The sequence below is a fragment of the Ranitomeya variabilis genome, chromosome 3 (genome assembly GCF_051348905.1).
Source record: "Ranitomeya variabilis isolate aRanVar5 chromosome 3, aRanVar5.hap1, whole genome shotgun sequence".
Lineage (NCBI taxonomy): Eukaryota > Metazoa > Chordata > Amphibia > Anura > Dendrobatidae > Ranitomeya > Ranitomeya variabilis.
This window is the reverse complement of record NC_135234.1, coordinates 680,899,696-680,927,682: the sequence shown is the minus strand read 5'-3', so window position 1 is coordinate 680,927,682 and position 27,987 is coordinate 680,899,696.

Sequence of the window (27,987 nt, the reverse complement as noted above, 5' to 3'; positions counted from 1 at the left end):
TATGTTCGCCTCTCACACTCGGGTCCTTACACCCGCTTCAGACTGTGCGGCGTCATCTGATCCCTTATCGCATGCCACGGCCATGAAGCCGCACAGTCCGCAGAAGGCGGAAGGAGATGAGGGACAGGCGAACTGATGCACTGATCATGCCCATCAATCACACCCTCGCAGTCCCAATAACTAAGACAACGAGGGGCGTTGTGTGGGTCAGGGCGGCCGCAGAGGCGCAGGCAGCCAAACCATGATGCCAGAAGACGGGCAGCGCTACCAAGGGGGTTGCAGCGTGTCATTACAAAGGAAAGTCACACCACCGGGACGGTTAAATGGTCACACAGAGGACACATTTTAGACGTGTTTTCAGTTCCACATGTGCGAGGAGAATACGTTTATGAGCCACCTTGCACACATGCAGCATTACCGCTGTACAAGGTGGCCTTTAAAACGTACAAACGCCTGGGGGAGGGGGGACAGGTTCCCTTCAATTTCAGTTCTTGTGTCTGCGTGGCTTTTGCAGGACACGATGCCGGCTGCACAGCAGGGGAACAGCTGGCGGTGCTGAACCCCACTGACACATTGGCTGGTGTTTTTCTCTGTGCAGCTAGCAGTACCGGGCCCCAACTGGCGGTGTTGGAGCCCGGGGTCAGCAGGAGGAGGAGATGGAGCAGAGTGTAGGCCGAAGCCTGCACTGGCGGCAGCTTTTGGGTCTGTTGTGCCTGCGTGGCAGTTGCAGGACACGTTGCCGGCTGCACAGCAGGGGAACAGCTGGCGGTGCTGAACCCCACTGACACATTGGCTGGTGTTTTTCTCTGTGCAGCTAGCAGTACCGGGCCCCAACTGGCGGTGTTGGAGCCCAGGGCTCTGCAGGGGGAGCAGAGTGTAGGCCGAAGCCTAATTGAACCAATTTCAAAGGTAACCTTTAACCCCCCCTCAGGGGTTACAAAGTAGAAGAGCCACAGCTTATGCAGCAGTAGTGCTGCACAAGTCAAAGGTTGCTCTTTTAATTTCGCTCCTTGCACACGCTGAGTGAAACACGTATAACATTTAGCCCTTTATACAGTCAAACTGTGTTGGAGGCGCGAGTTCCCTTTGTAATGAGACGCAGCACAGATGTCAAGAATCCCACCTTGGTGCTGGGTGCAGCCTCCTGAGCGTTGTTATTTGCTGTACAGGAGTCTGCGCTGTCGTGTTATCCCCTGGCCTAGCGCTGTTAGCGCTGCCCATGTTCTGGCATCATTTAATGTCGGCCGGTGCGTTTCGCGATGACCATGAATCCCAGCCCCGCAGTGTCTTAACATTGTTAAAACACTGCGGGGCTGGGATTCAGGGCCTGGCGCAGCACATATGTTCGCCTCTCACACTCGGGTCCTTACACCCGCTTCAGACTGTGCGGCGTCATCTGATCCCTTATCGCATGCCACGGCCATGAAGCCGCACAGTCCGCAGAAGGCGGAAGGAGATGAGGGACAGGCGAACTGATGCACTGATCATGCCCATCAATCACACCCTCGCAGTCCCAATAACTAAGACAACGAGGGGCGTTGTGTGGGTCAGGGCGGCCGCAGAGGCGCAGGCAGCCAAACCATGATGCCAGAAGACGGGCAGCGCTACCAAGGGGGTTGCAGCGTGTCATTACAAAGGAAAGTCACACCACCGGGACGGTTAAATGGTCACACAGAGGACACATTTTAGACGTGTTTTCAGTTCCACATGTGCGAGGAGAATACGTTTATGAGCCACCTTGCACACATGCAGCATTACCGCTGTACAAGGTGGCCTTTAAAACGTACAAACGCCTGGGGGAGGGGGGACAGGTTCCCTTCAATTTCAGTTCTTGTGTCTGCGTGGCTTTTGCAGGACACGATGCCGGCTGCACAGCAGGGGAACAGCTGGCGGTGCTGAACCCCACTGACACATTGGCTGGTGTTTTTCTCTGTGCAGCTAGCAGTACCGGGCCCCAACTGGCGGTGTTGGAGCCCGGGGTCAGCAGGAGGAGGAGATGGAGCAGAGTGTAGGCCGAAGCCTGCACTGGCGGCAGCTTTTGGGTCTGTTGTGCCTGCGTGGCAGTTGCAGGACATGTTGCCGGCTGCACAGCAGGGGAACAGCTGGCGGTGCTGAACCCCACTGACACATTGGCTGGTGTTTTTCTCTGTGCAGCTAGCAGTACCGGGCCCCAACTGGCGGTGTTGGAGCCCAGGGCTCTGCAGGGGGAGCAGAGTGTAGGCCGAAGCCTAATTGAACCAATTTCAAAGGTAACCTTTAACCCCCCCTCAGGGGTTACAAAGAAGAAGAGCCACAGCTTATGCAGCAGTAGTGCTGCACAAGTCAAAGGTTGCTCTTTTAATTTCGCTCCTTGCACATGCTGAGTGAAACACGTATAACATTTAGCCCTTTATACAGTCAAACTGTGTTGGAGGCGCGAGTTCCCTTTGTAATGAGACGCAGCACAGATGTCAAGAATCCCACCTTGGTGCTGGGTGCAGCCTCCTGAGCGTTGTTATTTGCTGTACAGGAGTCTGCGCTGTCGTGTTATCCCCTGGCCTAGCGCTGTTAGCGCTGCCCATGTTCTGGCATCATTTAATGTCGGCCGGTGCGTTTCGCGATGACCATGAATCCCAGCCCCGCAGTGTCTTAACATTGTTAAAACACTGCGGGGCTGGGATTCAGGGCCTGGCGCAGCACATATGTTCGCCTCTCACACTCGGGTCCTTACACCCGCTTCAGACTGTGCAGCGTCATCTGATCCCTTATCGCATGCCACGGCCATGAAGCCGCACAGTCCGCAGAAGGCGGAAGGAGATGAGGGACAGGCGAACTGATGCACTGATCATGCCCATCAATCACACCCTCGCAGTCCCAATAACTAAGACAACGAGGGGCGTTGTGTGGGTCAGGGCGGCCGCAGAGGCGCAGGCAGCCAAACCATGATGCCAGAAGACGGGCAGCGCTACCAAGGGGGTTGCAGCGTGTCATTACAAAGGAAAGTCACACCACCGGGACGGTTAAATGGTCACACAGAGGACACATTTTAGACGTGTTTTCAGTTCCACATGTGCGAGGAGAATACGTTTATGAGCCACCTTGCACACATGCAGCATTACCGCTGTACAAGGTGGCCTTTAAAACGTACAAACGCCTGGGGGAGGGGGGACAGGTTCCCTTCAATTTCAGTTCTTGTGTCTGCGTGGCTTTTGCAGGACACGATGCCGGCTGCACAGCAGGGGAACAGCTGGCGGTGCTGAACCCCACTGACACATTGGCTGGTGTTTTTCTCTGTGCAGCTAGCAGTACCGGGCCCCAACTGGCGGTGTTGGAGCCCGGGGTCAGCAGGAGGAGGAGATGGAGCAGAGTGTAGGCCGAAGCCTGCACTGGCGGCAGCTTTTGGGTCTGTTGTGCCTGCGTGGCAGTTGCAGGACACGTTGCCGGCTGCACAGCAGGGGAACAGCTGGCGGTGCTGAACCCCACTGACACATTGGCTGGTGTTTTTCTCTGTGCAGCTAGCAGTACCGGGCCCCAACTGGCGGTGTTGGAGCCCGGGGTCAGCAGGAGGAGGAGATGGAGCAGAGTGTAGGCCGAAGCCTGCACTGGCGGCAGCTTTTGGGTCTGTTGTGCCTGCGTGGCAGTTGCAGGACACGATGCCGGCTGCACAGCAGGGGAACAGCTGGCGGTGCTGAACCCCACTGACACATTGGCTGGTGTTTTTCTCTGTGCAGCTAGCACATCTGGGCCCCAACTGACGGTGTTAGAGCCCAGGGTCAGCAGGAGGAGCAGGGGGAGCGGAGTGTAGGCCGAAGCCTGCACTGGAGCAAGTTAAAAGGAAACCTTTAACCCCCCCCCCGCAGGCGTTTGTAGCTGGAAGAGCCATCGTGTACAGCACTAATGCTGGAAAAGGTAAACTTAGCTCTTTTAATTATGGTCCTTGCAGATGCTGAACCTAACACTTATGAAATGTGTCCCCTCACAGCGTTCAACCGTCCGGTAGGTGGAACTTTCCTTTGTCATGTGACGCAGCACAGCCGTCATTTTTACCCCCTTGGCGCCGTACGCGGCCTCCTCAGCGTTGTTTGAATCTGTCCCGGAGCCTGCGCTGTTAGGTTACCCCTTGGCCATGCACACATTTTGCGCTGCCCGTCTTCTGACATCATTTGCTGTCAGGCTGGCTGCGCCTGTGTGGGTGCGCTGTCCGAGATTCAGCCTCGCGGTGTCGTGTAATGTAATCCCACCGCGGGCCTGTGATCCGTGGACATGCGCAGTGCATATCCTCGCCTCTCACTCCCCTCCCTACGGCTTCTTAAGACTGTGCGGTGTCACGGCCGTGGCATGCTATTAGGGACCAGCTGACAACGAACAGTCTGAAGAAGCCGTAGGGAGGGGAGTGAGAGGCGAGGATATGCACTGCGCATGTCCACGGATCACAGGCCCGCGGTGGGATTACATTACACGACACCGCGAGGCTGAATCTCGGACAGCGCACCTACACAGGCGCAGCCAGCCTGACAGCAAATGATGTCAGAAGACGGGCAGCGCAAAATGTGTGCATGGCCAAGGGGTAACCTAACAGCGCAGGCTCCGGGACAGATTCAAACAACGCTGAGGAGGCCGCGTACGGCGCCAAGGGGGTAAAAATGACGGCTGTGCTGCGTCACATCACAAAGGAAAGTTCCACCTACCGGACGGTTGAACGCTGTGAGGGGACACATTTCATAAGTGTTAGGTTCAGCATCTGCAAGGAGCACCACGAAAAGAGGCACTTTTTCCCATTGCATCATTACTGCTGCACAAGGTGGCTCCTTCAGTAACAAACGCCTGGGGGGGGGGACAGGTTCCCTTAAATTTAACTTGTTGTGCCTGCGTGGCGGTCGCAGTACACGTTGCCGTATACACAGCAGGGGAACAGCTGGCGGTGCTGAACCCCACTAACACATTGGCGAGGTGTTTGGCTCTGTGCGTACAGCACTTCTGGACGGCAACTGGCGTTGTTGGAGCCCAGGGACAGGTGGAGGAGGAGGAGGTTGGAGGAGGTAGGAGGGATTGCCACACACACAGCAGGGGAACAGCTGACGTTACTGAACCCCAATAACAGAGGAGCGACTGTTGACTGTGCGTACAGCACTTCTGGATGGCAACTGGCGGTGTTGGAGCCCAGGGACAGGTGGAGGAGGAGGAGGTAGGAGGGATTGCCACACACACAGCAGGGGAACAGCTGACGTTACTGAACCCCAATAACAGAGGAGCGACTGTTGACTGTGCGTACAGCACTTCTGGACGGCAACTGGCGGTGTTGGAGCCCAGGGACAGGTGGAGGAGGAGGAGGTTGGAGGAGGTAGGAGGGATTGCCACACACACAGCAGGGGAACAGCTGACGTTACTGAACCCCAATAACAGAGGAGGGACTGTTGACTGTGCGTACAGCACTTCTGGACGGCAACTGGCGGTGTTGGAGCCCAGGGACAGGTGGAGGAGGAGGAGGTTGGAGGAGGTAGGAGGGATTGCCACACACACAGCAGGGGAACAGCTGACGTTACTGAACCCCAATAACAGAGGAGGGACTGTTGACTGTGCGTACAGCACTTCTGGACGGCAACTGGCAGTGTTGGAGCCCAGGGACAGGTGGAGGAGGAGGAGGTTGGAGGAGGTAGGAGGGATTGCCACACACACAGCAGGGGAACAGCTGACGTTACTGAACCCCAATAACAGAGGAGGGACTGTTGACTGTGCGTACAGCACTTCTGGACGGCAACTGGCGGTGTTGGAGCCCAGGGACAGGTGGAGGAGGAGGAGGTTGGAGGAGGTAGGAGGGATTGCCACACACACAGCAGGGGAACAGCTGACGTTACTGAACCCCAATAACAGAGGAGGGACTGTTGACTGTGCGTACAGCACTTCTGGACGGCAACTGGCGGTGTTGGAGCCCAGGGACAGGTGGAGGAGGAGGAGGTTGGAGGAGGTAGGAGGGATTGCCACACACACAGCAGGGGAACAGCTGACGTTACTGAACCCCAATAACAGAGGAGCGACTGTTGACTGTGCGTACAGCACTTCTGGACGGCAACTGGCGGTGTTGGAGCCCAGGGACAGGTGGAGGAGGAGGAAGTTGGAGGAGGTAGGAGGGATTGCCACACACACAGCAGGGGAACAGCTGACGTTACTGAACCCCAATAACAGAGGAGCGACTGTTGACTGTGCGTACAGCACTTCTGGACGGCAACTGGCGGTGTTGGAGCCCAGGGACATGTGGAGGAGGAGGAGGTTGGAGGAGGTAGGAGGGATCGCCACACACACAGCAGGGGAACAGCTGACGTTACTGAACCCCAATAACAGAGGAGGGACTGTTGACTGTGCGTACAGCACTTCTGGACGGCAACTGGCGGTGTTGGAGCCCAGGGACAGGTGGAGGAGGAGGAGGTTGGAGGAGGTAGGAGGGATTGCCACACACACAGCAGGGGAACAGCTGACGTTACTGAACCCCAATAACAGAGGAGCGACTGTTGACTGTGCGTACAGCACTTCTGGACGGCAACTGGCGGTGTTGGAGCCCAGGGACAGGTGGAGGAGGAGGAGGTTGGAGGAGGTAGGAGGGATTGCCACACACACAGCAGGGGAACAGCTGACGTTACTGAACCCCAATAACAGAGGAGCGACTGTTGACTGTGCGTACAGCACTTCTGGACGGCAACTGGCGGTGTTGGAGCCCAGGGACAGGTGGAGGAGGAGGAGGTTGGAGGAGGTAGGAGGGATTGCCACACACACAGCAGGGGAACAGCTGGCATTACTGAACCCCAATAACAGAGGAGGGACTGTTGACTGTGCGTACAGCACTTCTGGACGGCAACTGGCGGTGTTGGAGCCCAGGGACAGGTGGAGGAGGAGGAGGTTGGAGGAGGTAGGAGGGATTGCCACACACACAGCAGGGGAACAGCTGACGTTACTGAACCCCAATAACAGAGGAGGGACTGTTGACTGTGCGTACAGCACTTCTGGATGGCAACTGGCGGTGTTGGAGCCCAGGGACAGGTGGAGGAGGAGGAGGTAGGAGGGATTGCCACACACACAGCAGGGGAACAGCTGACGTTACTGAACCCCAATAACAGAGGAGCGACTGTTGACTGTGCGTACAGCACTTCTGGACGGCAACTGGCGGTGTTGGAGCCCAGGGACAGGTGGAAAAGCAGAGGAACACAATGTAGGCCGAAGCCTGAGAAAGTCGAAAGGGAACCTTTAACCCCCCCCCAAGGCGTTTGTAGCTGAAAGAGCCAGCTTGTGCAGCACAAAAGATGCAAAAGGAAAAGGTGGCTCTTTTCATCATGCTCCTTGCAAACACAGAACTAAACACTTATAAAATGTGTCCCCTGCAACCGTAAAACCGTCCCGGAGGTGGGACTTTCCTTCGTAATGTGACGCAGCACAGCCGTCATTCCTACCCCCCCGGCGCCGCGCACCGGCTCCTCAGCGTTGTTTTATTCCGTCCCGGAGCCTGCGCTGTTATGTTATCCCGTGGCCAGGCACACTTAGCGCTGCCCGTCTTCTGGCATCATTTGGTGTCAGGATGGCTGCGCCTGTGCGGCCGCGCTGGCCGAGAGCCCGCCTCGCAGTGTCTTCTGATTTAATCCCACTGGGGGCCTGGGATCCATGGACTTGCGCAGTGCATATCCTCGCCTCTCACTCCCCTCCCTACGGCTTCTTAAGACTGTGCGGTGTCACGGCCGTGGCATGCTATTAGGGACCAGCTGACACCGAACAGTCTGAAGAAGCCATAGGGAGATGAGTGAGAGGTGGAGGTTCAGATATGCACTGCGCATGTCCATGGATCCCAGGCCCCCAGTGGGATTAAATCAGAAGACACTGCGAGGCGGGCTCTCGGCCAGCGCGGCCGCACAGGCGCAGCTATCCTGACACCAAATGATGCCAGAAGACGGGCAGCGCTAAGTGTGCCTGGCCACGGGATAACATAACAGCGCAGGCTCCGGGACGGAATAAAACAACGCTGAGGAGCCGGTGCGCGGCGCCGGGGGGGTAGGAATGACGGCTGTGCTGCGTCACATTACGAAGGAAAGTCCTTCCTCCGGGACGGTTTTACGGTATCAGTGGACACATTTTATAAGTGTTAAGTTCTGCGTGTGCAAGGAGCTAAACAAAAATAGCTACCTTTTCCTTGTGCAGCATTACTGCTGCACAAGGTGGCTCTTTCAGTAACAAACGCCTTGGGGGGGGGGGACAGATTCCCTTACATTTCAGTTGTTGTGTCAGCGTGGCGGTCGCATGACACATTGCCGGCTACACAGCTGGGGATCAGCTGACGTTACTGAAACCCAATAACACTGGGTCGTATGTTTTGACTGTGCAGACGGCACTTCTGAGCCTCAACTGGCGGTGTTGGAGCCCAGGAATTTAAGTTCAGGTGGTAGAAAGATGAACACAACAGGAGACCTGGATAACGTATACATTGACCTAATTATTTAATCAGGAGGAGGAGTGGCAAATTCCTGCGAGATCCAGGCCTTGTTCATTTTCAGGAAAGTAAGCCGGTCAACGTTATCGGAGGATAGTCGCATGCGACGGTCAGTTAGTACACCACCTGCAGCACTAAAGACACGTTCCGATAATACACTGGCCGCAGGGCAAGACAGCACCTCCAATGCATACTGGCTTAGCTCTGGCCATGTATCCAGCTTTGAGACCCAAAACTTGAAAGGGGAAGAGCCGTCTGGGAGTACAGCAAGAGGGCAAGACATGTAGTCTGTCACCATCTGACGGAACCGTTGCCTCCTGCTGACTGGAGCCGTCTGTGATGGTGTAGACTTTTGTGGGGGGCACAGAAAACTGTGCCACAGTTGGGCCATACTGGTCTTGCCTTGGGCAGAGGCACTGCTTCTGCTCCCTCTTTGTGCAGAGCCTCCACCACTGCCTGGACGCACTGAGCTGCTTTGGAATGCACTAGCAGCACTTCTCTCAGTTGGAATGGAGAAGATGATGGAATTGACCAGTGTGTCTTGGTACTCCCGCATTTTTCGCTGCCGGTTCAACGGTGTGATGAGGCTTTCTACGTTGTCCCGGTAGCGAGGATCGAGGAGGGTGAACACCCAATAATCAGACATGTTGAGAATGTGGGCGATGCGGCGGTCGTTTCTCAGGCACTGCAGCATGTAATCCACCATGTGCTGCAGACTGCCAACTGCCCAAGAAACGCTGTCCCCTGCTGGAGGCGTGATCTCTGCCTGCTCGTCATCACCCCACCCTCGCTGTACACACTGAGTACTGGACAATTCGGTAACTCCCTCCTCTGGACGGATGTCTTCCTCCTCCATTGACTCCTCCTCATCCTCCTCACAAACTGTCCCCTGCCTACGCGTTTGTGAGGAATTACGTGGCGCTGACTGTCCAGAAGATGATGGAAATGGTGAATCCTCATCCTCCACCTCTTCCACAACATCATCCCTTAGCGCTTGCAGTGATTTTTCAAGCAGGCAGATAAGGGGGACAGTCATGCTGACTAGTGCATCATCTGCACTCGCCATCCGCGTGGAATAATCAAAGGGACGCAAAACCTGGCAGACGTCATTCATAGTGGCCCACTCTGTGGTTGTGAAGTCTGTACGGCGCTGACTGCGACTTTTTTGCGCCTGAAGCAGCTGGTACTCCATTACAGCTTGCTGCTGCTCACACAACCGCTCCAACATATGTAACGTGGAATTCCACCTGGTAGGTAGGTCACATATGATGCGATGTTCCGGCAGGCGGTGTCGGCGCTGCAGAGCCGCAATGCGCGCTTTTGCCGTGCTGGAACGCCGCAAGTGAGCACACTCTAGGCGGACCTTGTGCAGCAGTGCATCAAGATCCGGATAGTCCCTCAAAAAGCTCTGCACGACCAAATTGAGCACATGTGCCAGACATGGGATGTGAGTGAGGTTGCCGAGGCCCAGAGCTGCCACCAGATTTCGGCCATTATCACACACTACCATGCCTGGCTGGAGATTCGCTGGCACAAACCACACATCGCTCTCCTGCTTGATGGCATTCCAGAGCTCCTGCGCTGTGTGGCTACGATTCCCCAAAAAAATTAATTTCAAGACGGCCTGTTGACGTTTGGCCACGGCTGTGCTCATGTCGGTCGTAACAGGTACACGTTCATCACGGGTCCATGTGGAGGTGGACTGTGACGGCTCCTGCAGCGATGATTCTGAGGAACTGGTGTAAGAGGAGGAGTCAATGCGTACAGAATGGATTCCTGCAATCCTTGGAGTGGGCAGGACACGTCCTGCGCCACTCGCACGGTCTGTACCCGGCTCAACGACATTAACCCAATGGGCAGTGAGGGAAAGGTATCGCCCCTGTCCATGTTGACTGGTCCACGCATCGGTGGTGAGGTGGACCTTGCTACTGACGGCGTTCAGTAGCGCGTGTTTTATGTGTCCCTCCACATGCTTGTGCAGGGCAGGGACGGCTTGCCTGCTGAAGTAAAAGCGGCTGGGCACATTGTACTGTGGGACTGCCAATGACATCAAGTCACGGAAGCTGTCAGTCTCCACCAGCCTGAATGACAGCATTTCCAGTGACAGCAGTTTGGCAATGCCTGCAGTCAGAGCCTGTGCTCGTGGGTGGTTTGACGAGAAAGGCCGCCTTTTCTCCCATGCCTGTACTACCGATGGCTGTAGACTGGGCTGGGAGTGTGTGGATGACTGGGAAAGTGGTGCTGCGGGTGGAATTACAGCGGGTCTCTGGACAACAGGGCCAGAGGTTCGTCCACGGCGATCCTGGGAGGAAGCCGAACCAGCTGCGTGTGAGCTAGAGGAAGAGGCAACACGAGCTGAAGAGGTGGTAGCTGCCGCTGTTGGTTGGCCTACCTCTTCAGTGTGTTTTTCTAACTCCGCCGGGTGCCTGTTGCGCACATGTTTCCACATGTTGGAGGTATTGAGGTTGCTGACATTTTTCCCTCTTTTGACTTTTTGATGACACACGTTGCATCTGACATAGCAAATGTCATCTGCAACTGTGTCAAAAAAGGACCAGGCACTGCAAGTCTTGGGAGCGCCCTTTTTGGCTTTTGGAAGAGACATGCTCCTAACGGGTGCCAAAGCGGAGGCTGCAGGATCCGCAGTCTTCCCCCTCCCTCTCCCTCTTTGGGCCGTACGGGGAATCTCTTCCTCAGAGCTGCTCCCACCACCTTCCTGTCCCTCACGCCAAGATGGGTCGAGGACCTCATCATCTACACTACCCTCTGCCCCCAACTGCTCCTCCTGGGTAGTCTCAGCAGCAGAGCACGCACCAGTAAGTGGCACCTGAGTGTCATCATCAGCTGATGCGGCCTGCGATGTGGTGACCGGAGCCACTGGCCCACCCGCCTCTTCAGAGGAAGACAGAAAAAGCTGTTGGGCATCACTGCACCCTGCCTCTTCTTCCATTTCTCCAATGCTGCTTGGCTGGCCCCCTGTTTCCAAGCCAAGAGATTCAGAGAACAGAAGTAGAGACGGCTCCTGTCCTGGGCTCTCTGTCTGCCTGGGCAATTTGGCAGGTGGTGAAGAGACAGATGGCTGCTCTCCAGTGCTCTGTGTCTGAGAGGATGTGGCACTAATGGAAGTTGATGCATTAGCTGCCATCCATCCGACAACAGCTTCAATTTGTTCTTGACGCAGCAGCGGTGTACGGCGCTCTGACACAAAGCTGCGCATGAACGACTGTTGCCTGGTGAAAGTGGGTGCTGATGAGTCACCGGTGCCCGCAGCAGGCACAGAATCCCCACGTCCCCTCCCTGCTCCGCGCCCACGCCCACGCCCACGTGCCTTACTCACTGCCTTCTTCATCTTGGTTGACTGATAAAGATAAGCAGAAAAGTACTAACGGCTTTGTGTGCTTATTCCTGAACAACTCCTCCTAACAGGTATAAGAAACACTAATTTTCTAAAGTGTGGACTAGACTTTAATATGAGCTAATGTGGCCTACACAAATGTAAAGTGGTGTAACTGGTGTGTTTGGTGAACTTTATTATTTATTTCTTTTTTGGGGGCTGAACTGACAACAGATAGAGCTGCAGTCACACAGAGACCGTGCAGACAGACGTAAACGGCGCTGCAAGGCCCAAAAACCCTCCTCTACTTTATCCTATGTAGTGTTTTTCCACAAATTAGCTTGAGACGGGTGGAAAGACACTAATAGGATTTTTTTAAATTAATTACCAGCAGACTACACTACTTGAAAAAAAATTAAAATTGATTTGGCGGTATGACGCAGTGAACAACCCTGAGCTGGAGACAACCAGGCTACGGCTGCTCACAGACTACAGGGCGAGCTGCAGTCACACGGAGACCGTGCAGACAGCCGTAAACGGCGCTGCAAGGCCCAAAAACCCTCCTCTACTTTATCCTATGTAGTGTTTTTCCACAAATTAGCTGGAGACGGGTGGAAAGACACTAATAGGATTTTTTTTTGAATAAATTAGCAGCAGACTACACTACTTGAAAAAAAATGAAAATTGATTTGGCGGTATGACGCAGTGAACAACCCTGAGCTGGAGACAACCAGGCTATGGCTGCTCACAGACTACAGGGCGAGCTGCAGTCACACGGAGACCGTGCAGACAGCCGTAAACAGCGCTGCAAGGCCCAAAAACCCTCCTCTACTTTATCCTATGTAGTGTTTTTCCACAAATTAGCTGGAGACGGGTGGAAAGACACTAATAGGATTTTTTTAAATTAATTAGCAGCAGACTACACTACTTGAAAAAAAATGAAAATTGATTTGGCGGTATGACGCAGTGAACAACCCTGAGCTGGAGACAACCAGGCTATGGCTGCTCACAGACTACAGGGCGAGCTGCAGTCACACGGAGACCGTGCAGACAGCCGTAAACGGCGCTGCAAGGCCCAAAAACCCTCCTCTACTTTATCCTATGTAGTGTTTTTCCACAAATTAGCTGGAGACGGGTGGAAAGACACTAATAGGATTTTTTAAAATTAATTAGCAGCAGACTACACTACTTGAAAAAAAATGAAAATTGATTTGGCGGTATGACGCAGTGAACAACCCTGAGCTGGAGACAACCAGGCTATGGCTGCTCACAGACTACAGGGCGAGCTGCAGTCACACGGAGACCGTGCAGACAGCCGTAAACGGCGCTGCAAGGCCCAAAAACCCTCCTCTACTTTATCCTATGTAGTGTTTTTCCACAAATTAGCTGGAGACGGGTGGAAAGACACTAATAGGATTTTTTTAAATTAATTAGCAGCAGACTACACTACTTGAAAAAAAATTAAAATTGATTTGGCGGTATGACGCAGTGAACAACCCTGAGCTGGAGACAACCAGGCTACAGCTGCTCACAGACTACAGGGCGAGCTGCAGTCACACGGAGACCGTGCAGACAGCCGTAAACGGCGCTGCAAGGCCCAAAAACCCTCCTCTACTTTATCCTATGTAGTGTTTTTCCACAAATTAGCTGGAGACGGGTGGAAAGACACTAATAGGATTTTTTTAAATTAATTAGCAGCAGACTACACTACTTGAAAAAAAATTAAAATTGATTTGGCGGTATGACGCAGTGAACAACCCTGAGCTGGAGACAACCAGGCTATGGCTGCTCACAGACTACAGGGCGAGCTGCAGTCACACGGAGACCGTGCAGACAGCCGTAAACGGCGCTGCAAGGCCCAAAAACCCTCCTCTACTTTATCCTATGTAGTGTTTTTCCACAAATTAGCTGGAGACGGGTGGAAAGACACTAATAGGATTTTTTTAAATTAATTAGCAGCAGACTACACTACTTGAAAAAAAATGAAAATTGATTTGGCGGTATGACGCAGTGAACAACCCTGAGCTGGAGACAACCAGGCTATGGCTGCTCACAGACTACAGGGCGAGCTGCAGTCACACGGAGACCGTGCAGACAGCCGTAAACGGCGCTGCAAGGCCCAAAAACCCTCCTCTACTTTATCCTATGTAGTGTTTTTCCACAAATTAGCTGGAGACGGGTGGAAAGACACTAATAGGATTTTTTAAAATTAATTAGCAGCAGACTACACTACTTGAAAAAAAATGAAAATTGATTTGGCGGTATGACGCAGTGAACAACCCTGAGCTGGAGACAACCAGGCTATGGCTGCTCACAGACTACAGGGCGAGCTGCAGTCACACGGAGACCGTGCAGACAGCCGTAAACGGCGCTGCAAGGCCCAAAAACCCTCCTCTACTTTATCCTATGTAGTGTTTTTCCACAAATTAGCTGGAGACGGGTGGAAAGACACTAATAGGATTTTTTAAAATTAATTAGCAGCAGACTACACTACTTGAAATAAAATTAAAATTGATTTGGCGGTATGACGCAGTGAACAACCCTGAGCTGGAGACAACCAGGCTACGGCTGCTCACAGACTGCAGGGCGAGCTGCAGTCACACGGAGACCGTGCAGACAGCCGTAAACGGCGCTGCAAGGCCCAAAAACCCTCCTCTACTTTATCCTATGTAGTGTTTTTCCACAAATTAGCTGGAGACGGGTGGAAAGACACTAATAGGATTTTTTTAAATTAATTAGCAGCAGACTACACTACTTGAAAAAAAATGAAAATTGATTTGGCGGTATGACGCAGTGAACAACCCTGAGCTGGAGACAACCAGGCTATGGCTGCTCACAGACTACAGGGCGAGCTGCAGTCACACGGAGACCGTGCAGACAGCCGTAAACGGCGCTGCAAGGCCCAAAAACCCTCCTCTACTTTATCCTATGTAGTGTTTTTCCACAAATTAGCTGGAGACGGGTGGAAAGACACTAATAGGATTTTTTAAAATTAATTAGCAGCAGACTACACTACTTGAAATAAAATTAAAATTGATTTGGCGGTATGACGCAGTGAACAACCCTGAGCTGGAGACAACCAGGCTATGGCTGCTCACAGACTACAGGGCGAGCTGCAGTCACACGGAGACCGTGCAGACAGCCGTAAACGGCGCTGCAAGGCCCAAAAACCCTCCTCTACTTTATCCTATGTAGTGTTTTTCCACAAATTAGCTGGAGACGGGTGGAAAGACACTAATAGGATTTTTTTAAATTAATTAGCAGCAGACTACACTACTTGAAAAAAAATGAAAATTGATTTGGCGGTATGACGCAGTGAACAACCCTGAGCTGGAGACAACCAGACTATGGCTGCTCACAGACTACAGGGCGAGCTGCAGTCACACGGAGACCGTGCAGACAGCCGTAAACGGCGCTGCAAGGCCCAAAAACCCTCCTCTACTTTATCCTATGTAGTGTTTTTCCACAAATTAGCTGGAGACGGGTGGAAAGACACTAATAGGATTTTTTTAAATTAATTAGCAGCAGACTACACTACTTGAAAAAAAATTAAAATTGATTTGGCGGTATGACGCAGTGAACAACCCTGAGCTGGAGACAACCAGGCTACGGCTGCTCACAGACTACAGGGCGAGCTGCAGTCACACGGAGACCGTGCAGACAGCCGTAAACGGCGCTGCAAGGCCCAAAAACCATCCTCTACTTTATCCTATGTAGTGTTTTTCCACAAATTAGCTGGAGACGGGTGGAAAGACACTAATAGGATTTTTTTGAATAAATTAGCAGCAGACTACACTACTTGAAAAAAAAAAAAAAAAAAAAGAACAGTATGAGGCAATGAACCACCCTCCCTGAACTGAATACATCCAGCTATGGATGGCCTATGTGGCTGCACTCAGACTAGAGAGTGGGCTGCACTCACACACACACACACACACACAGACCTTGCAGATCGCTGTGAAAACAGCGCTACAAGGCAAAAGCAAGGTGAATAGTAGGTGAACACAGCGGTTGCTAAATTAGCCTTTGGAAAGCACAAAGAAGCAAATCGCTATCTCTAAACTGTCCCTCAGTCAGCAAACAGCGTCCTGTCACTAACTGAATTCACAGCAGAGTGATCGCAAAATGGCGCCAGCGAATTTTAAACTGCAGCATGACATCATTTCAGCAGCCAATCACAGCCTTGCCAGTAGTTTCATGCCCTCCATGCTAAACAGGATGTGCCCACACTTGGAATCATTCTCATTGGCTGAATTTCGGAATTTTGAATCTGGGAACTTCCGATTCCGGTATCCGATACGCGGCAAGTATCGGAATCCCGGTATCGGAATTCCGATACCGCAAGTATCGGCCGATACCCGATACTTGCGGTATTGGAATGCTCAACACTAGTCGTTAGGCTCGACTGGATGGTGGACTCATGACCGCAACAACCGTGGGTGACGTCCATGGAAAGAAAGGTCACGTGAAGGGGTACACTTGGAAAGTGTAGTGACTAAAGGTCTGGTGACACAGACAGACTGTGACTTAAGGGCCAAAGCTCAAGGCCTACATGTTGACCACTGGGGGCAGGGAAAATCTAACAAGTGTATGATAATGTAGGATGTGCAAAACTGACTGAGATGGTTCTCTCAACTCGTAGGGCAAGATAACGTGCGTGACCTGTCTCGAGACCCCGGGTGTATGACGAGTGTCCAACCCCACAAGTTTGAACAGAGGGTGGTATTTGATGCAGTGACCCCGTTACAGCTAGGGGGCACTGTCCCGTTACAGCTAGGGGGCACTGTAGGTGCTCCTCGGGATGTGCATGGAGGCGTATCTGTGATTATGATGGTGAAACAGTGACCGGCAGGATTGTAAATAGCTGGTATGTGTCGCAGAAGGAGTCTGCACTGTAAGCCTGAAGTAATGTTGTTCTGAGACCTGTAGTCCCAGGTACATAATGTGACCATGGTGTGGTCACATGGGTCTCTGTGATAGAGAGTGTGTAGGTCCTGGAAGGCTTGTGTGTTGGGAGGTCCTCTGTGTGGACCAGATCCCTGAATAGCGTACTGAGAGGCTGTGGACCTGAAGACATGTGTGTTGGGAGATCCCGGGAGTAGGATCAGATCCCTGAATAGCGCACTGAGAGACTTGTGTGTTGGGAGATCCTGGGAGTAGGATTGGATCCCTGAATAGCACCTGTGTTGGAAGATCCTGGGGGTAGGACTTCCTGAAGAGCACAGAGAAAGGCATGTATGCAAAGTCTGTGATGGCCCTGCATTGGGGAGCTACAGCTCATCTGAGGATCTGGACTGTCAGGTGGCCTAGTGAGCAAGGCATTGTCCGGGACGGTGATCCCTGTTCGGCAGCTTCCCTGGGAGAGAAAGTACTGACAGGAGTCAGCATGTAGAGCAGGATCTCCTGGAAGGTAACCCAGAGTATGGGGAACTGTTTGTAATGATAGGGGGTCAGTTAATGAACTGTGCAGTCACCAATGGTAACTGGATGGGTAAGGCCCAGCATGTGTAGTGCCTGCAACCTAATATCGTGCTATGAAGTATCAGAGTTAAAATGTATATAATGAACTATGTGTTAGGTATGTGATGTGCAACTTGGCCTACGGTGCGGTTTAAAATGCCTAAATAAACCACATGGACTCTTTTGATGTGAAAAACCATGCCTGTCTGTGTTTATCCCGATGCCAAGCGAGTATCCCCCAATACATTCAGTAAGCGCTATCTTACAATACATATTTAAATAAAAATAAAAAGACATTATACTCACCTAACACCAAATCCCTGATGCGCTTGTCTCCTATAAGAAATGTAAAATAAAAAAAGAACATACAGTATACTCACCTTAATGCCTAATCCCGGATGCCCTCGTCTCCTTGAAAAAATTAAAAATAATAAACCACCATATATTCACCTGTCTGCTGTAGTCCACGTAATTCAGAGTGTCCCACAGCGATCTCACATGTAGAACAGTCACATCGGGAGATGTGACTTATCTACCCAGCCGCCAGCGATACACTGACAGGAGGTAATCTCCCTCACAGTGTATCACTGAGCTGCTGTGAGAGAGGTCACACGAGTTCATGATGAACTCCGGTGAACTTTCTCATGCAGCAGTGGTGCCGTAAGTGAGATCACCGGATCTGATCAGCTGATGGCTCGTGTGACCTCTCTCACGGCAGCTCAGTGCTATACTGAAGCAACTACCTCCTGTGTCAGTGTATAGCCGGCGGTCTTTGAGAGCAGTTATATTAGTGACTTCTCTCAAAGTCATCAGGATCGTTGTGTGACATTATGGATTATCTTCTCTGCGGACAAGTGAGGAATATTGTGGTTTATTATTTTATTTTTGTTGCAGGAAACATTGGAGTCGGTGGATTAGGTGTTCAGTAAGTATGGAGTAATTTAGATTCAATAAAGGAGTCTGTGTCATTATTTCAAATAGAGAACTTTATTCTGGGTATCTGTGTTTTTTTTAATATCACTACGGGGTTAACAATTGGGGCGTCTTATTGACTCCTCTTCATTACTAACCTGTGGGCTTGATGTCACCTGACAATATAAAAGTGACATCAACCTCTGCAGCCATTACCCCACTTGCCACCGCTACAGGGCAAGTGGAAAGAGCGAGGCTAAGTGCCAGATTTGGCACATCTTACATCTGCCTTTTCTGGGTGGCTGAGAGCTGATGTTTTTAGTCTTATATATTAATATGAGCCCGCAGCTGTCTGCCTAGTCTTTGCTAGTTAGATTTTATAGGGGGACCCTATGTCAAATTTTTTCTGAGGTCCCTCTGTAAACTAGCCAGAAAATGCTAAGAAAACAGCTGTGAGCACATATTATTAGCCTGGGAACCTTTATGTCTATTAGATCCTTCCCAGAATTTTAACTTCAGCCCTCAGCTGTTGGCTTTCCCTCTGATGGTTATGAAAATTACGTGGGAGCCCAATCATTTTTTTTATTTAACAGTTGCTCTTTGGTTACAGCCTATGTAGGTTCATTCTGATAACACCCCCTCATAGGCTGGTTACAGTGTGTGCGTGGACATGTGTACATGTGTGTGCGTGTTTCCTTACTGGTTTAGTAATGAAGGTGTCTGGATGACATCTTTTCATTACTAAACCTAGGGCTTAGTGTCAATGACAGCAGCTGACACCAAGCCCCAATCCTATCCCATAAATGCAAAACCCAGGGGTTTTAGCAATAGTGGTATGTGAAGGCAGAAGGTAAATATGTGCTATTCAAATGGCAATAAATACATGTTAATATAAAGTAAGTGCAGCGCCCCAGGGTCCTGGTTGTTGCAGTAATGTCATTCTACTCTAGGGGGGAGTGATGTTACGTTTGGAGACAATAAAGGAGATCTCACTACCAGGTAACACCAACACACAACACACTTCATACTCCAGTCCACCAGGGGGAGCTATGCTCCTATTTATTAGGGCACTCTTCACAATTAGGTAAAACTGGTGGTCTGGATAGAAAGTTAGGCGGATGCTAGCTGAGCTTGGCTCAGTTAGTTGCTGGCTGAGCTTCAGCTCAGGTAGTTGGTCCCTGACAGGGGTGGAATCCTGTCAGAGGCCTAGACAGAAGGTGACGGAGCTGTGCATGCCTGACATGCGGCAGCTTCTAGAAAGAGACACGAACAGAGAACTGTGTTCTAAAGCGTGAGGAGTAGTGTTGAGCATTCCAATACTGCAAGTATCGGGTATCGGCCGATACTTGCGGTATCGGAATTCCGATACCGAGTTCCGATATTTTTGTGGTATCGGAAATCGGAATCGGAAGTTCCCAGTGTATGGTTCCCAGGGTCTGGAGGAGAGGAGACTCTCCTTCAGGCCCTGGGATCCATATTCATGTAAAAAATAAAGAATTAAAATAAAAAATATGGATATACTCACCCGTCCGGCGGCCCCTGGACCTTACCGATTGTAACCGGCAGCCTCCGTTCCTAAGAATGAGGAGTTTAGGACCCTCGATGACGTCGCGGCTTGTGATTGGTCGCGTGCCGCTCATGTGACCGCTCACGCGACCAATCACAAGCCGCGACGTCATCGCAGGTCCTAAACGCCTCATTCTTAGGAACGGAGGCTGCCGGTTACAATCGGTAAGGTCCAGGGGCCGCCGGATGGGTGAGTATATCCATATTTTTTATTTTAATTCTTTATTTTTTACATGAATATGGATCCCAGGGCCTGAAGGAGAGTTTCCTCTCCTTCAGACCCTGGAAACCATCCAGGATAGCTTCCGATACTTGTGTCCCATTGACTTGTATTGGTATCGGGTATCGGTATCGGCGATATCCGATATTTTTCGGGTATCGGCCGATACTATCCGATACCGATACTTTCAAGTATCGGAAGGTATCGCTCAACACTAGTGAGGAGAAGTCATAGCAAAAAGGAGAGGAAACCAGAAGGAGTTCTGCCCTGCACAGGCTGTCTCCTTCTGAGGCACAGAATTCTGGTAGCCAGAACACCAAGGGAGCAACAGTCCTTTATGCCTTGCTCCAGAGACCGGCAGGACAGCTAATTCTACGTTACCTGCCCGCCCCATACCCAGGAGGCAAAGTGGCACCCACGAGAGGCTGGGGCGTGCTAGAGTCCCTGTAAAAAGCCTCAAGCCACCGGTCATACAGGTTTTTCCTATCCATCCGGGGGACAGAGAGAGACACAACATCTAGAACATCCACCACAGTTGTGAGGACCTTATGAGACGCTTAGTAGTAAGGTACTACAACACCCAGGCGCTAGAGGAAGGCTACTGATTTCCACCTGGATAAGGGGACTCTGGATTTGTCTCCAAACCGGCTGGACTCTGCCTGCCCTGTGATCTGGTACTCTGGACTGTGGATGCTGAAGCCTTCAGTAAAAAGGTAAAGAGACGGCAACCTTGCATCCTCGTTCTTCACTGCACCTTTCACCATCCACCATCTACACACTGGGAAGCCCTGGGGATACACTTCACCTGTGGGAAGGTATACCATCTAGCTGCAATAACATCACCCCAGCGGACCCCTTACAGCAGCGTCGGTCACCCTGACCGAATACCACAGGTGGCATCATGAGCACTTTCCATTTAAAGACCTTTCACCCATTTACACGGACATCCCTAGGGCCATGGATCGGGTCAGCCACCGTGTCATCCCCCTTGAGAACCAAAGGACCCGGTACCGAGTACCCCTAGCCCTTGGGGGCACTCCAATCTTTTGGAATCACGAACAGGATCTACTTAAGCCTGAAAATCGGGTCATGTGCACCTAAGAACTGTGCTAGGATTGTGCTTAAACTGTTTGTGCTAAAGGACTGTGTGTTACAAAAGACCGCCAAAATTCCCACCAAAATCGCCGCCATTACAGCGCCATGAGGAGCGCAGGAGAACAAGAAGGGTGTCTCTTCGTGGGCGTGAACGAACGGAGAGTGCGAAAAATAATGGCCGCCCAGTCCAAATTTCTCTGCACCTTGAGGACGTGTCCGTCAGCAGCCGAGATCCGCCTCCTGATCCTCAATAACGGGCGGAGACAAAGAAACAGAAACCGCCCACAGAGGAGAGAATCGGTAAATTAAGCATGATAATTTATATAGTTTTCAGCAAGCTGTGGTATTTTTGTGCATAAATTGGGGGTTGAAGAATTCTGTTAAGTACAAAGTACAATGTACAATTAAATTGTAGCCACCAAGATCAGTGCAATAGCATAGACAATTAAGATTGTTCAAGTATTCATTGCTTGCCGATAGCCAAGCTCACAGTGTGCAGTGGCAGGAAAAGTATTCTGACCCCTTTAAATTTTTCACTCTTTGTTTCATTGCAGCAATTTGGTAAATTCAAAAAAGTTTTTTTCTCATTAATGTACACTCTGCACCCCATCTTGACTGAAAGAAAACAGAAATGTAGAAATTTTTGCTAATTTATTTAAAAAAAAACCTGAAATATCACATGGTCATAAGTATTCAGACCCTTTGCTCAGACACTCATATTTAAGTTACATGCTGTCTATTTCCTTGTGATTCTCTTTGAGATGGTTCCACTCCTTCATTGGAGTCCAGCTGTGTTTAATTAAACTGATAGGACTTGAATTGGAAAGGCACACACCTGTCTATATAAGACCTCACAGCTCACAGTGCATGTCAGACCAAATGAGAATCATGAAGTATAAGATTTGTCCTAACTCATTGATTGCATAGTGTTTGAAAGGGTCAACTGTATCTTACACTTTCACTGAAAAGATAATATTAATTCAGCACTGAAAATTTTTAACACATCTTCAACAGTCGATTCTCAGGCTAAGCAATGATTGTATCACTATTAGTCATGTCTAAGATTATTAGTCTATTACTAAGTACAGTACATAGGTTCAAATAATTAGGTAATACGTCAATTAGCAAATGATGGGCTTGCCCTAGTCATATTTGCCAAAGGCAACAACATCCAATGCTTCCTCATCCAGACAAAGACAAAACAACGCAGCAATAATGTAATCTTGACAAGTGAGGAAGAATTGATTATACTTTTAGAGTGAAAGAAACCCTGCTACAAGCAAAGACTTTGGCTCTGATTCATCAAGACAATTTTATTGTCCAGTAATGATGAAGAGTGTGCTGGAATAATATGTACCAAATCCACTAAGATGCAATAGCAAAGACATCTTTCAGCTGCCGTGCGCCATTACAACAAATGTAATTAAATCTGACACTGGACTAGATTTGGCGTAAATTAAAATGAATTTGTCGGCTATGCTCAGCCCTACACCCTTTAAACTAAGCTTTTCCCACTTTTCATAAATGTGGGGGAGTTGTCTAGACTAGCAAAAAAACGTTGAAAATCAATAAATATTTGCGCCATTATGAGTTACACAAAAATGTGTTATTTCAAGCAGTCTTATGCCAGAAAATTGGTGAAAATTATGGATTAATCAAGGGCCTGTGCTCTGTAAAGAATACTTTTCACAAGTTTGGACATACAGTCACTGCTAAAAGTATTGGCACCTTTGAAATTGTTCCAGAAAATAAATTATTTCTCCCAGAAAATGATTGTAGTTTCACATGTTTTGATATACGCAATTATTTCCTTCGTGTGTATTGGACAACACATAAAAACAGAGAGAAAAAGGCAAATTGGACATAAATTCACACAAAACCCAAAAAATGGGATGAACAAAATTGTTGGCACCCTCAATTTAATATTTGGTTGCACACCCTTTGGAATAAATAACTGCAATCAATCGCTTATTATAACCATCAACAAGCTTCTTAAACCTCTCATGGAATTGTTGACCATTCTTCTTTTGCAAACTGCTCCAAGTCTCTCATAGTTGAAGGTACCTTCTCCACACAGCAATTTTAAGATCTCTCCATAGGTGCTCAATAAAATCATTGCTGCCACTTCAGAACTTTCCTGAGCTTTGTTTCCATCCATTTCTGGGTGCTTCTTGAAGTATGTTTGGGGTCATTGACCGTCATTGAAGACCCATGACCTAGGATGTAAACTCAGTGTTAGGGTTGGCGGATTGCACTAAATAAAATATAAAAAGTGCAATCGCAACCCGGGTCCACCATGCAGAGATGAATCCTGCTGCTAGTGAACAATGATGGAACACAACAGCAAGCATTACCTTGAGCACACTGAGTTAATGCCACTCAGTGTGAACGGAACACAGAGTACCAAGCTCAGTTACTTCACCAAGAGGTACAGCACGAGTATGCGAAGTGCTGTACCCTCTTAGCATCACAGGGATAATAGCACGTGAATTGGGCTAGCTCTGCAGCTAAAGGGTGCTAACCACACACACGAGTGAAGCAGATGCTGAGCCAAGATAGAGAGCTCTCTGACGCTAGGTACAATACCCTGTCGCTTTCACCGAGAAGTATAGCATAATGGTTGAGCTTGCTCCATAACTGAACTGTGCTAACCGCACACAAGAACGAAACAGATGTTAAACCAAGCGGCTAGTTACCCCAGTCCTGACACTACTGAACCTGTACCTGATCGGCATCCTAAACATGTAGCAGACTAGAGACTCAGGCATTGTGCAAAGGGTACGAAATCGCATACGTGTGCAACCTGCCTGCCAACGTGTGTTAGGTGTCAAGTTCCCACCGTTGCACAGGGAGAATCTCAAACCAAGTCCTCTGCAGTCTTCCATTTTTCCCCAGCCACAAAGGAGCCTGCTCAGCAGAGACGCCGGTCCCAGCGTCTTGCTCAACTCGATGCTGTGCATCTGGTTACCACTGTCATTCCTGGTTCCGCTATTATAACCAACAGTGGTCAGCGTCAAGCAGACATTCCTGGGACTAAGTCCTGCTTTTTCTTAACTGAGCATGCCCGTGGGATGAACTCCCATTGGAGGTCGGGGGTCACATGCTCAGGTCCTGAAGTGGCCCTGATTGGACCACTAGGAAGGTCCCGGAAGGATGCCACTATAAAAGGTTTGCATGGTCACTCGGCCATGCGCTAGTATAAACTAAAATCATGTGTGTGTGGATGTGTGTATCTTATCTGGTGAAAGCTCTCAATCAACCCCTTCCCTAGTTGTTGTATGTGGCTTGAGTGTTTGAGCTGACTAGCGACAGTTAGTGCCATCCAGCATGAGGCACGATACTACAGTGTCAATACAGCAGCATTCCCGGTTGCGGCGCTGGGCGGTTTGTGGCATCCGCCAGAGCGGCATTGCGTGCACTAAATCTTTAGCATTTAGTTTCTCCCTGGCACCACAATTGCAGCCCCGAGCACTAGTGGGTCTAGAGGGACTCTAACCCCTTGTCCTTGTGACAGAGTCCTGTGACCTAATACTAGTGTTCACTCTGCGGTATTGCGGCACTGTGATGCAACAGGGTCTGCCTCCTTACATACCGGGTGAAGTTATCCCCTGTGTGTTCACATAATACCACCATATACTGTCTGTCATTACTAAGCAGCAGGTGCACGGTGGACCCTGGGCTGCGAAAGCACCTTATATTCTCCTTAATATTATTTGGTGCATTCCACCATCCCTAACACTTGTACAGTCTATGAGCAAAGACACACACACAAAAGTGCAGACAGAGTGGTAAAGTAGCCTCCCACACACACCAAGCATGAATGACACTAGCGCGCCTGCGTGCACCGCTGAGAGCCTTTTATATGCTAGGCTCCACCCCAAACACTCATGCCCAGTCGGCCGAAACATCGCCCATGGGCCAATCCTGGACTGCCACATCATCAGAGCAGCTAACGTCCGACCACCAATGAGAAGCCGCCACATCACGGACATGCTCAGTAAGGTGATCTCTGGACTTAGACTCCAGAGCACAAGACTGCACCTGCATATCACTGGTTACCATAGATTGCTGAAGAGCCAGCAGTAACCAAACATGTAGCATGAGCCTGAGCAAGATGCTGGGACTAACATCTATGCTGAGCAGTAGGGTTGAGCGACTTTTATTTTTATAGGATCGGGTCCGGTTTCACGAAACCCGACTTTCTCAAAAGTCGGGTCGAGTGAAATCGGCCGATCCTATAAAAAAGTCGGGGTCGGCCGAAACACGAAACCCAATGCAGTGCAATGGGATACTATGGTTCCCAGGGTCTGAAGGAGAGGAAACTCTCCTTCAGGCCCTGGGATCCATATTAATGTGTAAAATAAAGAATCAAAATAAAAAATATTGATATACTCACCCTCGGACGCGCCCTGGTACTAACCGGCAGCCTTCCTTCCTAAGAATGAGCGCATGAATGACCTGCGGTGACGTCGCAGCTTGTGATTGGTCGCGAGCGGTCACATGGACAAGCCGCGACGTCATCTAAGGTCCTTCACGCGCTCATTCTTAGGAAGGAAGGCTGACGGAAAGAAGCAGGGCGCGTCCGAGGGTGAGTATATTCCTATTAGGTATATACTCACCCTCGGACGCGCCCTGCTTCTTTCCGGCAGCCTTCCTTCTTAAGAATGAGCGCATGAAGGAACTTAGATGACGTCGCGGCTTGTGATTGGTCGCGTGACCGCCCATGTGACCGCTCGCGACCAATCACAAGCCGCGACGTCACCGCAGGTCATTCACGCGCTCATTCTTAGGAAGGAAGGCTGCCGGTTAGTACCAGGGCGCGTCCGAGGGTGAGTATATCAATATTTTTTATTTTGATTCTTTATTTAACACTTAAATATGGATTCCGATACCGATTCCCGATATCGCAAACATATCGGAACTCGGTATCGGAATTCCGATACCAGATTCAGAAGATCGCCGACCTCATGGCCGACCCCACACAGGGGTCGGGTCGGGTTTCATGAAACCCGACTTTGCCAAAAGTCGGCAACTTCTGAAAATGGCCGACCCGTTTCGCTCAACCCTACTGAGCAGCAACCGCAGCAGCCTGTTCAGAATGGGAGACAGCAGTACCAGACAATGCTTGGGATCTATCCCATGCAGCAGGAGATGCCTAACACCCAGTTTCTGACACTGGGCACTACATTGTGACCAAATATTCTTTTGGAATCTTCAGATTTAATGATGATTTGCACACAGTCAGGGCACTCAGTGCCAGAGGCAGCAAAACAAACCCAAAGCATCTTTGAACCTCCACACTATTTGATTGTAGGTATTGTGTACTTTTCTACGTAGCCTCATTCCGCTTTCAGTATATAGTACAATGATGTGCTTTGAAGAATCTTTCTGAGAAGAATTTTGGCTTATTCACATACATTATGGCAATCTGCAGACTAGCTTTTGTATGACTCTCTGTCAGCAGTGGGGTCCTTCTGGGTCTCCTGCCATAGCATTTCATTTAATTTAAATGTACACGGATCATTTGCGCTGGCACTGATTCACCGTGAGCCTGTAGGGCAGCTTGAAATTATTTGGCTCTTGATTGGAGCTGTTTATCTATCATCCAGACTATCATGCATTGCAACTTTTCACCCATTTTTCTCTGCCGTCCACGTCCAGGGAGATTAGCTACAGTGCCATGGGATGTTAACTTCTTGATTATGTTGCGCACTGTGGAGAAAGGCGCATCAAGATATCTGGAGATGGACTTAACCTTGAGATTGTTGATATATTTCAACAATTTTAGCTATTTAGTCCTCAAACAGTTCTCTTCTCCTCTTTAATGTCCTCCTTGCTAAGTGTGGCACACACAGACACACTTCTGTTACTTGCCACAGGTGAGTTTGAACAAGCATTACATGCTTGAAACAAAGTTGTTTATCCACAATTTTGGAAAGGTGGCAACAATTTTCTGTGGCTCATTTTGAGGGTTTTGAGTGAAATTATGTCCATTTTGTCTTTTTTCTCATTTTTTGTTGTTGTTGTTTAAATATACACAATGGAAATAAGCATGCGTACAACAAAACATTGCAATAATTTTCTGGGAGAACTACTTCATTTTATGGAACAATTTCAAGGGTGCCAACACTTTCAGCCATGATTGTATTAAACTGGCCACAAAATGGAATATTGTCTAAAAAGCTGAGTGAAACATAGATTTTATACTTGTAATTTCTCCTTTCTGTTGCTGAGAGTTTGGTTTGTAAAGTTTAGATTCTAATTTTTGCAAAGCTAAGCTTTAAGAAGAAGAAGGGAGCATGAGAGTGCACACTTCTGAAATATCCTGAGCCAATAGCTGGAAGCCATCAGATATTTAAGGCACCCTCCCATATAGTTACCTGAGCAACTTTAATGATTAGTGTGAACACTATTGTCGCTGTAAGGTCCCTGTATCTGTGTTACCTGAATCTGATCCTGACCATCCTGTTTGAATCTGATCCTGAACCCATCCTGCCAACTCCTAGTTCTGATCCTGATGCACCTTCTGGGCATCAGTACCTCTACCCTGTTCTGTCCAGTCTGAACCTGCATCCGTGACTCTGTACTTGAATCCGTCCTGTGTTCCTGAACCTGCTCTGTACATTCCTCCTGTTTACCAGTTCCTGGATGGCCTGACTCTCTGAGGTCATCCCTGCTTCACTGCCCCTTTGGGGTCAGCTGCTGCTCTCCCCTGTCAATGGAACAGTGGTTCCACAACCACCAGCATGACAGTTTGCTCAGTCCACGGATGCCAATGACTTCAATACTCCTTCTTTCTTGGAGTTATTTCTGAAGATGATCCACCAGAGAGATCAGAAGAATAAAATCCTGATTTATCTGCAGACAGTAAACACCCGCTTGGACGCTCTGACATCAGCTGCTGCATCCGCTCCAGTTCAAGCTGCGGCAACCTCGGCAGTGACTGTTCAGCCA